Below are 16553 nucleotides of genomic sequence, written 5' to 3'. Positions count from 1 at the left end.
AATATTAAAGGGAACAACAATTTATACCACATGAGAAAAGAATGCTAATTTGGTTAGCATACCCTCGAGAGTTTAGAAGAATGAGGGGAGATCAAGTCAAGGTATACAAGATGTTAAAATGTATGGATAAAGTAGACATGGAGCAGATGCTTCCTCTTGTGGGCATTCTAAAATGGGAGGTCAATCTAAGAATAAGAGGCAACAAATTAAAACGGATTTGAGGAGAAACTAATTCTCCCGAAGGGTTAGGAATCTGTGAAATTTGCTACCCCAGAGTCCGGTGGTTGCAGGAACAGTGAGTAAATTTAAGGAGGAGTTAGACAGATTTTTAATTGGTAATTGGTTGAAGAGAACGAGCAGGACCGTGGAGTTGAGGCCAGGATGGGATCAATCATGATCACCTTGAAGGTGTTTCGGCTCAGGGGACAAAATTGCCTACTCCTGCTCCTAGGTCATGTGTTCGTGGGAGGAGATGCTTTGGCTGATTTTGCAATCAAGCTCTTGGTCTGTAGCATTGTAGGTAGCAGATGAGGAACATATCAGCCATGATAGACTGGCGGAGCAGACTCGATGGGCTGAATGGCCTAATTCTGCTCCTATTTCTTATGAATTTATGAACTTAAGTAGAGTCTGATTGGCAGAGGTGTTGCCATAGAGAATGCAGCAATAAACAGTTAACTGCCAAGCTATTGTTCAAATTTAAAGCAGGCAGGTCACCTCTGATTGGCTGTCCCCCAAGCTATTGTTTAGTTGAAAAAGCCTCAATGCACAGCCATGATCCTTCTATCTGTGTTTTTAAAAATTCATTATGGGGATGTGGTGTCACTACCCATCCCTAATTGCCGTTGAACTGAGTGGTTTGCTGGGCCATTTCAGGGGGCATTTTAGATTCAACCACATTGCTGTGGGGCTTGATTCTCTGTTCTGGAAACTAAGGGCGCGATTCTCCGCAAATGCGGAGAGTCGTAAAGGCTGCCGTGAAATCGGCCGTGTTTCACGGCAGCCTCCGCGCCCCCTCCCGGGACCCAATTCACCCCCCCCGGTCGGGGATAGCATCGCGGCCCCGGGAAGAACGGCTGCGCGGGCTTAGCGAACGTTCGCTAAGCCCGGCCAGCAAGACTCACGCCGGCTGACGTGCACGATGACGTCAGCCGCGCATGCGCGGGTTGGACGGCTCCAACCCGCGCATGCGCGGATGACGTCATCGCGCATATGCGTCAAACCCGCGCATGCGCAGTCCGTCATGCCCCTCAGCTGCCCCGCGAACTGATCCTGCAGGGCGGCGGAGGGACGAAGAGTGCGCGGGAATCGGACCCGCTGCCCGCGATCGGTGCCCACCGATCGCGGGCCCATGCCGGCCGTGGTGCGGCCGTGCCAATCGGTGGCATGGTTGTGCAGAACGGCACTTTGCGGCCGTTTTCACGAATGGTGAGAGCAGGTGTGTTTAAATTCGTGAAAACAGCTGTAAAGGCCTGGGAACTCGGCCCATCGGATAGGGGGGAATCGCTGTTCGCCGTAAAAAAACGGCGAGCAGCGATTCGTGTCGTGGGGCAGCCGTGGGGAGGGGAGAATAGCGGGAGGTCGGGAAAAATGTCGGGAAGGCCCTCCCGCTATTCTCCGACCCGTCGTGGGGGGTGGAGAATCGCGCCCTAAGTCCCCACGCCGGCGTGAAAATGATGATATTTTATGCCACAAAAACCGGTGCAAAATGGCCACCGATTCCCTGTTCCGGGGGGTGGGGGCTAGCTGCCAGGCAGCATAGAGCTCCCAGCTCTAGCTGCCGATACGACCTGGAGAGTTGCCAGGGTTCGTGGCCGCACATGCGTACGGCAGTGGCCTGCAGCGGCCACGCTGTGCTTCATGGTGGATGCCACTCACCGACCCAGCCCGCAAAATAGTTACCCTCCCCCCCCCCCCTTTGGCCGGCACTGTTGCCTCCGTTGGGGCTACTGTGGGTGTTGCCCTGAGTGGGCTGCCGGTGGGTGGCGGCCAGGTGGAGGGGGGGTATGGTGGGGTGGGGCGTTGGGGGTGCCCATACGGTCACTCTGCAGAACCATCGGTGGGTGGTTAGTAGGGTGTGCAGCAAGATGGTTGCCTTGCTGGCTGTGGTAATGGCGGTCTATGCCTGGACACCGCCACAGTCCTGTAGGGGAAGTCACCCTGCCACTTGGCCTGTTCCCCCCGTTCCCCCCCCCTCCCCCAGCCCGCCCAGTCAGTGTTCAACCTGGCAGCCCACAATCACTCCTCTCCATGTCCTCCCTTCTCTCTCCCTCAGCAGCCACCATGCAGGTTTCACGATGTTTGAAAGCACAAGTGAACAGCACCGTCGGGAACTCGGTCCATTAGAGGCGGAGAATCGTGGAGGCCCCGGAGAATACTAGGTGGGGCCCCTAATGATATGCAAATGGTGTTTACTGTACGTGCGTTCCGGAATGTATTGACAGGACTGTCAAGATGATGGAGAATTGCGATTTGGCATGAAATCGGCGCCCGCCGTGATTTTGGATTCGGAACCGATTCTCCCCCCCAATCTTGTTTTCCGGTTTCCATGTCGGCCAACGGATAATCCCACCTAAGGAGTTTTTGTTCTTTTCCCATGTGCTTAAGGTCTACAGCAGGGTTAATTTCTTTCCACTGAGTAGGTCCCTGCTCCTGTAGTTAAAAAGGGCGGAATATTCAGCAATAGTAATTTTGTTTTCGAAAATTAAGGGGCAATTTAGCATGGCCAATCCGTCTATCCTGGACATCTTTGAGTTGTGGGGGCAAAACCCATGCAAACACGAGAGAATATGCAAACTCCACACGGACAGTGACCCAGAGCTGGGATCGAACCTGGGACCTCACCACCGTGAGGTAGAAGTGCTAACCACTGTGCCACGATGCTGCCCTGCAATAGTAATCTCTAACCATGCTCCATACTTTGTGGACTCGGTGCTGGAGATGGATCCTGATCAGTTCCTGCTGTGGAGGTTAGATGTGGTGCTATTAGTGCAGGAGGGGTTTTGTGAGCATTTATGACAATCGAGGAGTATAGTAGGTTCGACAGGAACAACTCCATCTCCCCCTCCACACTGTAGGAGGCCTTTAAGCTGGTTATAAGAGGGGAGATAATCTCCTATTAGTCGCATTTGGATAGGACGGTGAGGGCGGAACAGCAACGACTGGTAGGTGCGATTTCGGAGATGAATCACCGCTATTCGGATGACCCTACTCCAGAGTTGCTGGCAACTAGGAAGCAGCTGCAAACACAGTTTGATCTGGTGTCCATTGGGAAGGCAGTGGCGAGCTGTGACTCTTGGGATTGGAAGCCTGTGTCCCCAAGGTAATTGCAGAAGACCAGGTAGCCTTTGTTAACGGGTGGCAGTTAGCAGCTAATATATGGTGTGTGCTGAATGTTGTCCTCTTCCCCCTCTCCAGACGCCGAACCAGAAGTGATTATATCCATGGATGCTGAGAAAGCATTTAACAGGATGGAGTGGGAGTACCTTTTTGAGATGCTTGGGAGATTTGGACTTGGGCAGACTTTCATTTCATGAGTTCGGCTATTGTATAGGATGCCTACCATCACTGTGTGCATTAATGCGTCACGATCAGGATATTTTCTATTGGGCAGGAATACAACGCAAGGGTATCCATCATCGCCACTCCTGTACGCGCTAGTGATTGAACCTGTGGCCATAGCGCCGAGGTCTTCGGGTGAATGGATGAGGAAGGGGTTGGGGAACAGAGGGTGTCTCTATATGTTGATGACCTGCTCTTGTATGTTACGGATCCAGTCTCCTCAATGGACGAAATAGTGAGAAGCTTTGGTTCCTTTTTGGGTTGTAAATTGAACCTGGAGAAGAGTGAATTTTTTCCTGTTAATCCCCCAGGAAGGGGAGCCAACCTGGGCGTATTGCTTCATCATCTTGCCAGAAGTAGTCTCCAGTGTCTGGATATCCGGATGGCCCATGATTGGCCTATGCTTCATAGGTTAAACTGCACAAGTCTGGGTGAGTAGGGTGAGGTCCGATTCACAGAAGTGGGTAACCCGCCTCCACCCTTGGCAGGCAGAGTCCAGACTGTTAAGATGAATATTCTCCCAAGGTTTTGAGAATTAGGGGGATCTGTTCATGGAGGGCATGTTTGCTAGTTAAGAGGAGTACTCTGCAAAATTTCAACTGTAAACAGCGCACTTGTTCCGCTACTTCCAGTTATGCAATTTTAACCAGAAGCCTTCTCCTACATTTTCCTTAGCACCTCAAACCTCCCTGCTGGCCAGAATCCTGTTGCTGGTGGGGTCTGGAGGGGAGAATTTCAATTATTTATGGGAAAATCATGTCAATGGAAGCTGTCTAGCTGGACCAGGTGAGAGCAAATTGGGAGGCGGAGCTGGGGGCTATTTTGGATGAGGAGGTGTGGTGTGAGACCCTTGATAGAGTGAACTCCACTTCCTCCTAAGCACAGCTCCACCTGATTCAGCTCAAGGTGGCACATAATGTTCACCTAACTAAAGCTCGGAAGAGTGAGTTCTTCACAGGAGTAGAGGACGTGTGAATGGTGCTCTCATGGGCCCTTTAACCACACCCACATGTTTGGGTCATGTCCAAAGATGGTAAGCTTTTGGGTCTCCTTCTTCAGGACCATGTCAGCGGTTCTTAACTTCTTAATATTGATCAAGAGCCTTGTCCTTTGGTGACCATTTTTAGGATATCGGACTTGCCAGGGGTGCAAACTGGGGTGAAGGCGGATGTTCTTGCCTTTGCCTTGTTGAAAGCCCAGAGGTAAGTTCTGCTGGGATGGAGATCTTCTACTCTGCCCAGTGCCTCGGCCTGGTTGGGTGACCTCATGGAATTTTTATATTTCGAAAAGGTCAAGAATACCATTAGGGGATTAGTGGAGGGGTTCTTTCTGAGATGGCAGTCATTCATTTCTTACTTTGAGGAGTTAGTCATCATCAGCTGTTAAAGGGGGGGGGGATAGTTGTTATTGCTGGGGGTAGATTATTTTTGTCTTCCTTTGGGTGGGATTTATGTGATTGGTTGATTTATTACGACTTTGTACTGTGTAATAGCCGCTTTCCTGGGATGCTTTGATGTTGAAGTCATGTTTGTTATAAATGAAAATTTTTAATAAAAATATATATATTTAAATAGTGTACTGCACAAAATATTCTGATGGGAAGTAATTTAGCACTCAAGTGACCATCAAATATTATCTCATGATGTAATAAAACAGCACATCATTCTCTTCGAGCTCCAGGGTCCTAAGTTCGATTCCCGGCTTGGGTCACTGTCTGTGCGGAGTCTGCACGTTCGCCCTGTGTCTGCGTGGGTTTCCTCCGGGTGCTCCGGTTTTTTCTCACGGTCCAAATATGTGCAGGTTAGGTGGATTGGCCATGCTAAATTGCCCTTAGCGTCCAAAAAGGTCAGGTGCGGTTATTGGGTTGGGGATAGGGTGGAGGTGTGGGCTTAAGTAGGGTGCTCTTTCCAAGGGCTGGTGCAGACTCGATGGGCCGAATGGCCTCCTTCTGCACTGTAAATTCTATGATTCTATGATTCGGGCACTGAACATGGATGGAGCTCAGATTACACCATAGTGTCTGATGTGCTCGCCTCTCTTTGCATTTATTTAATCAAACCCACATAAAAAGGCACCTGTGTCTGTCTTTTTATGTACATTTTCCCTATGACAGATGTAAGCTAATTGGTCTGCAGTTTCCTGCTTTCTGTCCCCCTCCCTTTTTGAATAAAATAATTACATTTGCTATTTCCCGATCTAATGAACCTTCGCCAAATCTAGGGAATTTTGGAAACTTAACCTAACTCAATTTTTTGACCTAACGCCCACTTTTGCACAATTAAGTACTTTTTCTTTAAGTTATATACCACCTTTTAACTTTTTTGTTCATAGACATCGTGGGTTTGTGTCGTTGGCCTGGGACTCTAGCTTGTTGCGGTATTGTCTTTTGGCATCCCTGATGGCTTCCCGTACATCGTACCTGGATTTCTTAAATAGGTCAGGGTCGTCAGATTTGAATGCCTCCGTCCGGAACTTCAGCAGGGAGTGAACCCTTTGGTTGAGCCAGTGTTTCTGATTGGGGAACACCCGTATTGTCTTCTTTGGTACACAGTCCTCGACACACTTACTGATGGAGTCTGTGACGATGGTTGCGTACTCGTCCAGGTTAGCTGCCGCGGCCTTGAATATGGACCAATCCACAGACTCCAAACAGTCATGGAGAATGTCTTCTGATGCCTCGGACCAGCACTGCATGGTTTTCTTGACTGGCTCAGCGCACTTGAGTTACTGGAAAATCTCAGCAGGTCTGGCAGCGTCTGTAGGGAGAGAAAAGAGCTAATGTTTCGAGTCCAATGACTCTTTGTCAAAGCTAACAGCCAGAGAATGCGGGGAATATTTATACTGTGGGAGTGAGAATGAAAGATGAGTCATAGCCACATTGGCTATGACTCATCTTTCATTCTCACTCCACAGTATAAATATTCCCCACATTCTCTGGCTGTTAGCTTTGACAAAGAGTCATTGGACTCGAAACGTTAGATATTTTCTTTCCCTACAGACGCTGCCAGACCTGCTGAGATTTCCCAGCATTTTTACATTGTCACAGTGGTCCAGGGTGTTTGCGCCTCTGGTTGGGCAGGATATATGTTGATGGAGTTTGGTAGAACCTTCCTGAGGTTGGCCTGGTTGAAGTCTCCAGCTACGACTGTCAGGGCTTCAGGGTGATTTGTTTCTTGGTTGTTGATGGTGGAGTGAAGTTCGTCAAGTGCTTTCTTCACTTCCGGCTGGGGTGGGATGTAGACTGCTGTGATAAGTACAGAGATGAATTCATGTGGGAGGTAGCAAGGGTGACACTTCACGGTCAGGAATTCTAGGCCTGGGGAGCAGTGGCACGCCAGGGACACCACATTCGAGCACAAGGAGGTGTTGATGAGGAGGCAAACACCCCTGCCCTTCGACTTGCCTGAGGCCATCGTGCGTTTCATCCGGTAGATTAGGAAGCCTTCAGGTTGGATGGCGCAGTCTAGTGTGGCCGGAGAAAGACATGTCTCGGTGAAGCAGAGCACCTAGCAGTTTCTCACTTCTCTCTGGGAGGTAAGTCTAGCGTTGAAGTCATCCAGCTTGTTTTCAATCGCTTGGACATTCGCCAGGAGCACGCTGGAGAGAGGTGTCTTGAAGCCACGTAATGTAACTTTCACCTTCAGGCTGGCGGGTTTTCCCCACTTCCTGGATTGGTGTGATGGATCTCTGTGTCTATTCAGAACCCTGGATATGCGTTATCTCGTCTTAGTTCACAAATAACAGAGATTCCAGATTGTGATATTCATAAAGTTATTTGAAACTTTATTCATCAGCTTGTCATGTCTACTAGTAAAGTCAATTTCAAGTACAAAATTTAGGAAGGTCCGACTAGCCCTGCAGCAAGCTAGTCAGATCGATTGTCTTTCGCAAGTACAGATAGTTGAATTGAATTTAAAATACAATTAAAGTTTGTGCAAATTTCTTCAAATCAAGATGCACACTACAAAATGAAACAAAAGAAAAAATGGTGATTTGCAAAGCAAGCAAGAGAAAAGGTTTAGAGATTAGGTAAGAATGATTCTGGAATGGGTTCTCATCCCACCAACTGATCATTTTAAGGAGATTACTATCTTTAAAGTTTCACTTTCTTTACAGCTGTGATTGGTTTTAACTAATTTATAATTCACTTAATTCGACCGAAGTATCTGTCTGTCAAATTTAAGGGATTTGCTTTAATTTTCCATGATGGTCTGAGCGAAATACATTTCCCACAAGAAATTATCACTATGGGCTGACTAGCCGTTACCATCGAAACGGAACTGGGATGTCAGCCCAGTTCATAACACAAAGGGTCTTTTCTGTTATTTGGCCTTGCACTCCCTAGCAGTCTTCAAACAACTTGCAAAATGTGAATATTGAGTCTTATCTGATCAGTTCCCAGCTGGTCAGTTTTTTTCTCACTCTCATGGTTAATATATTGATTTAGTTAATTACTCTTAAGGATTTAAGGATTTTTCCAACCAGGATTTCTTCATTAAACCATTATATATCTTGTCTATAGCTAACCAGAAAATCTGATTTTTATCAGTCCCCCCTTTGATTCTTATAAAGATTAATAAGATAAATCAAAATAATAAATCGAAATTAAGGAAGAAATGCGACAGGATGGAAATAAGCGCAGGGAGGAACTCATTCACATTTCCTTTAACAATGGAGCGGGCATAGCTTTGCAAGCATTACAAACATTCTGGAAGTATTTTATTCAAGAAGGTGGTCATAAAGTACAATAACAATTCAGTAAATAATTGAAGTTGATTATATGATTCAGTAATAATTGGATAATAATGCAGTAATAACAGTTCAATAGTAATAGCATAGTTCAATGTCATGGGCTGGTGGTGCAAAGAAAAAAGAAAATTACAGCACAGGAACAGGCCCTTCGGCCCTCCCAGCCTGCGCCGATCCAGATCCTTTATCTAAACCTGTCTCCTATTTTCCAAGGTCTACTTCCCTCTGTTCCTGCCCGTTCATATACCTGTCTAGATGCCTCTTAAATGATGCTATCGTGCCCGCCTCTACCACCCCCGCTGGTAAAGCGTTCCAGGCACCCACCACCCTCTGCGTAAAAAACTTTCCATGCACATCTCCCTTAAACTTTCCCCCTCTCACCTTGAAATCGTGACCCCTTGTAACTGACACCCCACTCTTGGAAAAAGCTTGTTGCTATCCATCCTGTCCATACCTCTCAGGTCACCCCTCAACCTCCGTCTTTCCAACGAAAACAATCCTAAACTACTCAACCTTTCTTCATATCTAGCACCTCTATACCAGGTAACATCCTGGTGAACCTCCTCTGCACCCTCTCCAAAGCATCCACATCCTTCTGGTAATGTGGCGACCAGAACTGCACGCAGTATTCCAAATGTGGCCTAACCAAAGTCCTATACAACTGTAACATGACCTGCCGACTCTTGTACTCAATACCCCGTACGATGAAGGCAAGCATGCTGTATGCCTTCTTGACCACTCTATCAACCTGCATTGCCACCTTCAGGGTACAATGGACCTGAACTCCCAGATCTCTCTGTACATCAATTTTTCCCAGGACCCTTCCATTGACCATATCATCCGCTCTTGAATTTGATCTTCCAAAATGCAGTTGGATTACTATAAATCACTTTGATTGGTGGGGCACTTTGGGTAGCCATACATTGGCCAATGGATTTGATCAGCAAGATCACTACATAAATGATAAGCCCAATTATGCAACATAAGAGAAGTCCCTGAATGATGGAAATTCCTGACCCACCCAACCATCCGGAAAGCCACCCCCAAAGAGTGTTGTCAGAGGGTTGGTAAAGTTTCCTGACTTCTTCTTGAATATGTGTTGCCAAACTTTTGATTTCTTCTGAATTATCTGGGATGCAGGTGCAACACTCTACACCAATCAGGGCACATGTGCCACCTTTTTTGTCAAGCAAATAGTCAAGTGCCATCCGACTCTGTAAAGCCATAGTTCGAATAGCTCTCATTTCGACAGAAACTTTAACAAGGGCAGTAGAGGTATCATTAGCTACTTTTTCTGTGATGGTTGTTATTTTATCCAATTCTTTGGCTACTTTTACATCCCAATAAAAAGGAATAAGTTTGGCAAGGAATCTATCTCGTGCAGTGAGGGCATGCGTATTTCTTTGTACTGGTAGTCTTGATAAGGAAGGAAGATGGCGGATGGCAGGTATTACGTATCCTAAATGACAAGATCCTGACCAAAGTTTTGGAAGCAAAGGATATGTTTTGTTGTTACAGATAAAATAAGTTCCATTATAAGAAGTAAAATAGGCAATTTCCTCTAAGTACCATCGATCTGAAAATGTATTATCACCAGTGAGATTCTGTAGGCCTGTTAATGCCGAGAGCCAGTAACTCTCTCTAACAGTGTTGGAGTGCATTTGTAAGCTCTGCTTACATTAAAATAATGAGTACTGTTACTATATCCCATCTTCATCCCTTTAGGATGATAACTTACTAAACATATTGATCCTTCCTGATTAATAGTAGCTGGGAGGTTGATAGGGGAGGATTTTGGTTTCTGTCTTAGTTGCATTGATGCCATCCTAAAAACGTATTTAATGAATAACCTGCAGATTTCCATAATTGGATTCTTTTCTTTAAATTAACTTGATACTTGGTTTTCCAATATGTGTTTGCTCCTTCACGGATCTGTGAAGAGTGGGTGACGCTCTGACAAATATACCATTCTCTGTTTCTGAAGTGTTAAAAGGAATTGATAAGAAAGGGATACCTTCTCCTAAGTGGGTAGGAATTGCAATACAGACCCAACATTTGGAGATATTAAATTTTTCAGCTTATACCCTAGACATATGAAGAAACGTCTTGTCATCTAACTCCTTGGTAAAGCCTGCTCGGTCAAACCTATAACTGAAAATCAATATTATGGCAAACATGGTTACAGATTCTGATTTTGGTATGTGCGCTTCACATGTGACGTGTGAATCCAGGTTTTCTGGTAGGGGCCTTCCCACTTAGCCCCCAGTGGTTCTTTCTGCTGAATCTTCTTCAAATAGACGGCCTCACTGGGCACCAAGTCGTGACCTCGCTCAGGAGGATCTTTCCAGGCCGACGAAACCTGTTGAGAAGCAGAACTGACAGCACTTGTTAATTTTTGACAATAATTAAGTAAAGCATCACTCATCAGATGACAGTCTGCCTTTCTTAAGTCAATAGTTCCTGGCAGGGACATGGGTCTGCCAGTGATGACCTCAAATTGGCTTAGGCATGTGGTTCTCTTTGGGGTTGCTCGGACTTTGGCTGTATGGGTGGCTGTAGCCCTCCTGGCTTGAGCAGCCTCTGTTACTTCCACACAGTCATGTTCTCTCTCTTCTTCTCCCCCCCTTTTGCTCCTCGGGAAGCGGGAGTAAAGATGATGGTTTTAAGGTGCCTGCACAGTGGAAGTAAAGATTAGGTGTTTCCAAAACCGCTGATGGTGGTTCAGTGTTTAATAGGTCAGTCATTTTTGTCCTTTCCCCAAATTGTGTGGTTCTTCAGTTGGCTTTTTTTGAGATGTCTGATGAACTATGTGATTTGTCCATTCTCAAAATTAAGAGAAGAATTTAATTGGGCTAGTATATCCATGCCCAGAAGGGCATGTGTTACTGGGCCTATCCAGATGGAGGCTACCAGTTGATGTGTGCCAAATTCAAGCAACATGGGTTCTGTTTCTTGAAGGGTTAATGGATCACCTCCCATTGCATAAGCTTCAACCACCTGTCTTTTTAAGGGAAACAAGTGAGCAAAATTTTGGGGAAGACAGGTTAATTCCGTTCCAGTATTAAAAAGAAATTCAATTTGATGGCCTCCCTCTCTCAATGATAAATACAGTCCATCTTTTTTGTTCTCAAGTAAAGCATGTAACGCTAATTGAATTGCCTCACTGAGAGTGGGGTCTGTTAGTTTTTTGTTGCGTTGAGCAGTGCCCTCTTGTGTCGTGGGGTTAGTCTGGTGACACTGTCAACAAAAGGGCCATCATCATCGAGTACATCTCTACGTCGTGTAAGTGGGTGGGGCTTATGTTGGTCCCTACGGTTCCTGATGATACGTGTCTGGGGGCGGATCCCTGTAGTAGGAGTCACGGGGTGGGTCTCGGTCATATGTGTTCAGATTGTAATTATGTCCTTTGTTCTCCTGCATTCTGAAATGGCATGATTTTGCCCAATGGCTGTCTTTACCACACAAATAACATTTTCCCGTTTTCCTGTAATCCTTTATCGGAGCAAGAAAAGTGGCCGGGGTTGGTGTTACCGGAGGAGGACGAGTAGTAGTAAATTCTGCTGGGGTTGCTGCGCGAGTTACAGTGGCTGCTGCTTTAGGCTGGGGCTGAAGGCTAGGATGGAGAGCTCGGACTTTAACTTCCAAGCTACGGTCCAGTTAAATGCATCGTTCTGTGAAGGTCCTGATCATAGTACCCTCTAGCTCCCATTCAGGAAAAACCATGTTTAATGCATTAGACACCTCAGGTCTCAAACCAGCAACAAAAGCGGTTTTGAGTGGTTCTAGGTTACTTGTATCCCAAATCCTCTCTGCTTCCTGGAGATCCATTATGGAAACCTCATTCCAAACTGTTCGAAACATTTCCTCATAGTCTGTGAGATCCTCCAAAATACCCCAGTCAGTTACAGGTGTGTTGAATCTTAATAGCCACTCTTTAATTGCCTGCCATGCCGCTTCCAGATCTTTTAAATCATCGTATAGGGCTGCCCGAACTTCTTTCGAGAGTATTTGGCTATCGCAGGCAATAACCATCACAGACAGAACCTGTACACCATCTAATGGATGGAGACTGCAAATATTCTGTAAGCGTTTTAGATGATCCCAGGTGGCTAACCCCCCCCCCCCCCCTTTTTAGGGTGCGGGAGGTCTTTGGACCATTGATCAACTTTATCGGGGTCTGACGGATCATAGACCCAATGTCAGGTGGATTGAAATTTAGTGATTGTTACATCGTTTTCGGATGTTTCGGTCGCTTCAACCTTAAACCGTTTGGTGTGTAATGGGGCGGGTTGTAATGCTCCTGTCCTGCCACTAGGTTTGTCTTTTACGACACTATCATCGTCCGACCTAACTAGTTTCCTTTGTTCAGCGCCTCGTGTAGTGATAACAATCTCGGAGCCTGCTGAAGCTGCCCCGGGAGGCTTTTGAATCGGGGGTAGCTGGGTGTTTTGGCCGACCACACTCGCATTGTAGGTGACTGTGGCGACGAGCTGAGGTTGAGCGTTCGCAGGGACAAGGGCCCTTGAACTCGGAATGGACATGGGGTTTTGTTGGTCGGACCACACCTGTGGAGTCTGTGTCGGAGGATTCATCGTTGTCATGTCAGCAGCGGCTTGCGGCAATGCCGGAGCTGATGCCGGTATAGTCGGGGTCAGAATTAATCCTGCTTCCACCTGTGGCGGAATTGTCTGGGCTTGAGAATTGAGATATAGCTGAGGGTCTGAAAACGGATTTGCTGGCTTTGCCAAATTTTCTCTCAGCAATCTATAATTACTCATTATTAGTCCATTTTAGTCTCCAAAGTATAATTTTCTTTAAGTAACTTCGTATTTTCATATTGTAGCTCACCAATATCATAGAATTTACAGTGCAGAAGGAGGCCATTCAGCCCATCGAGTCTGCACTGGCTCTTGGAAAGAGCACCCTACCCAAGGTCAACAACTCCACCCTATCCCCATAACCCAGTAACCCCACCCAACACTAAGGGCAATTTTGGACACTAAGGGCAATTTATCATGGCCAATCCACCTTACCTGCACATCTTTGGACTGTGGGAGGAAACCGGAGCACCCGGAGGAAACCCACGCACACACGGGGAGGATGTGCAGACTCCGCACAGACAATGACCCAGGCCAGAATCGAACCTGGGACCCTGGAGCTGTGAAGCGATTGTGCTATCCCCAATGCTACCGTGCTGCCACATATCACAATATGTGATAGTAATTGTTGAACTCTGGAGTCCAAGTCGGTTAATGAAGTTTTAGGTTTTTCGTGTTCGCTCAGTAGGGTTTCTAATTGCTCAAGCTCAGGTTTTAATTTGTGCAATCGCTCACAGACTGACTGGACTTGATCTTTGGCAGTTTTAAGTTCGCGATCGTGGTTTGTGTTGGCGATTGTCTTCTGTCACCTACGGAGCTGTCCCAATACCACAAGAAACCATACAACGTCGAAGGACCATTCGGGTAGTTTTTCCCAAACTCTTTTTATATTTTCAAGGGGCCATCGGCTCTTGTGAATGTTGCATTTTAATTCAATTTCCGTATTTGTGTCGTATAAATTAAACTGCCGATTAATAGAAGATTTAAGATCTCCAAACATATCATCAGTAGACACGTCTGGTGGAGCTGCTCCACCCTTGGAAGCAGTGGGGACATTAGTAGGAGTAGTACTCTGGTTGCATTGTGGACGATCGTCCCCCATAACTCTTCTGAAAAAGTTCCTGACCCAGGCTGCAAACCGTGGGCTCTGTGAGCCGTAGGTCGCAATTTGTATACCTGTAATGCTGTACCATGTACCAAATTACACCGATAATAGACATCTGATGGCAGAGGTAGCTTTGCGTATGGTAAGTAATTGCATTCAGAGGGGTTGTGGATGATGGTGGTGGTGTCAGGCTCACTGGAGGGGGTTGTACATGGGCCGGCCTGGTCTCGTGGGGCGATGAGGTTGGGTTCACTCTCCGGTGTGATTGCTCTGGGGTTTACTCGGGCATTCCTGCTTCGCTGACGAGGCCTCGTGCTCCCTCGGTCCAGTTATGCTGAAATTGACCTCGGTGTGGGCCCAGAAAAGCACCGTATTTTACTTTTTCTTCCCCAGGTACTTCAGGATGATGGACAGGCTAAACACCATGTGGTCGGGTTAGGTCACGTTGTGGGAATCTGGAGGGAGCGGCCACATGGTCGGACTCTGGTGTGGGCCTAGTAGGGCCTACACCGGGAAAAGGATAAAGCAGTTCTCCTGGGACAGATAAGTTAAAGAGTTTTTGCCGGCTCCTCGGATGATCACTGGGCAGGCAGGCTTTGGTCTGCAGGCGGTCGCTGCTCGTGAGGGCTCTGGTCTGCGGTCGGACGCTGGGCAGGTGGTCACTGCTCGAGAGGGCTCTGGTCTGCAGTCGGACGCTGCTCGGGAGGACTCCGGTCTGCGGTCGGATGCTGGGTGGGTGGTCGCAGCTCGGGACCTAATTTGAACCTAATTTGCCAGTTTGTTTCAGCTAGCTCTGCTTTCATGCCCTTGTTCAAGTTTTTAAATACTAGCCTGAGACTCACACTTCTCCCACTCAAAAATCAAATGTAAAATTCAATCATATTATGATCGCTGCTACCTGAGGGTGCCTTCATTCTGAGGTCATTAAGTAATCATACCTCATTGCACTAAACCAGATCTAGAATAGATTGCTCCCTGATTGGCACCACAACTGCCCGAAAAAACTATCCCAAAATATTCTATGAATTCCTCATCTAGTCTTCTTTTGTCCACCTGACTTTTCCAGCTTATTTATCAATTAAAATACCCCATGATTCTCGGCGCATTTTTCTGACAAGTTCCTATTATTTCTTCCTGTGCACACCTTTCCAGCCATAGTTACTTAAGTTACTCAGTTAATTTAATTATTTCTGAATTAACTTTGAATAATTCCTATGTACAATGTAATTTACTGGACTTATTAAATGCTTATACAACATTCACCTAAGAGTTATATGTTTCCTGATTGCAAATTGAGCTACCAGTTACTAAGCTCCTGCTGCACCAAAGTAAGAAAAAAGTAGGAAGAAAGGGCAACTCCTCCCCATTCACCAAACTCATATCAGCTCACTCTGCTTGCAATCTGCACTCTGTTTGCCCATGCAGGTTAAGTTCAGATGGATTTGCAACTTGGAGCTTTCCCAATGACTGCTCAATGAACTCAGTATCTAGCTCTTCCATGATATGTAGGCTCTCTATGGTCCAGAGCTTCCTTAGTGACAGTGTTTTCCCTGGAATACAACTCAATGTAGTGTTCAACCCATTTTCTTCATCTGTTTATTGTAGTTTGTGATGACCTCTCGTGCCTTTGTTTTCAGTTGAGCTGTTTTATTTACTGATGGACCCGTTGTCTTTTTGATCCTATCATACATGCCCCTAACATTCTCTCCATCAAAGGACATCAGAATAATCTGGCAAAGCTGTAATCAATAGTCACTGGCACAGCGCCTAGCAGTCTGTTAAATTTTATTTTGAGAAGCTCTCAGTGATTTAGGGTTTTATTGCCCATATCTGTCTTGTAATTGATGAGAGCAGATCACTTAACTTCAGTAACAAGTACCATTACAACAATATAAGCCTCAAACCAATCAGCATTTTTCCATCCTTGCTTCCTACATGTTGAGAGTACAGTATTATAAAAGTTGTAAATAGGGCTGACATACAGCTTGAAGCTGGTCAAAATGCCTGCAAAATAACTATGATTGACAATGGTACTTGATAGGTTGAACATTGACATAGTTTCCCAACAAGTAACAAGAGTGGGTCACTGAAAGAAAAACTTTGCACATTCATCTGGCAGGGAAGAGTTCAGAGGAATCACATGAGAACAGTGTGTTCTTAGTCCAAGGAAGTCACTGTTACCAATGACAAATGTTTCAGAATGTGTACTCTCTATCAGCCTCTCAACTCAAATAGAGACAGTTAATCTCTTGAGCATCGTTGCTCCAACACTGCTCCATGACAGACACAAAAGACTAGTTCTACAACGAACTTGACACTGTTATCAGTAAAATTCCTGAGACAGAACATCTGGGAGATTTCATTGCCAGAGTAGGGGTGGACCATGAGACATGGCCCACTTGTCTTGGGAACCATGGCATGGGAAAGACAAATGAAAACGAACAAAGCCTACACGAGCTCTGCTGCTATCAGTGCTTTGCATAACAAACACATTTTTTCAGAACAAACAATGCCGTAAGGTGTCCGAGAGACATGCAAGT

The 16553-nt window shown here is 46.2% G+C and overlaps 1 protein-coding gene across 1 annotated transcript in view; it reads left to right on the top strand.

Annotated features, from left to right (window-relative positions):
- The window catches only part of prdm16 (PR domain containing 16), a 1033598-nt gene that overhangs the window by 50112 nt on the left and 966933 nt on the right, over positions 1–16553 (top strand). The gene's annotated exons all lie outside the window — the stretch shown is intronic.

The sequence above is a fragment of the Scyliorhinus canicula genome, chromosome 16, assembly GCF_902713615.1.
Source record: "Scyliorhinus canicula chromosome 16, sScyCan1.1, whole genome shotgun sequence".
Classification (NCBI taxonomy): Eukaryota; Metazoa; Chordata; class Chondrichthyes; order Carcharhiniformes; family Scyliorhinidae; genus Scyliorhinus; species Scyliorhinus canicula.
This window is presented reverse-complemented; position numbering and strand designations above follow the sequence as displayed.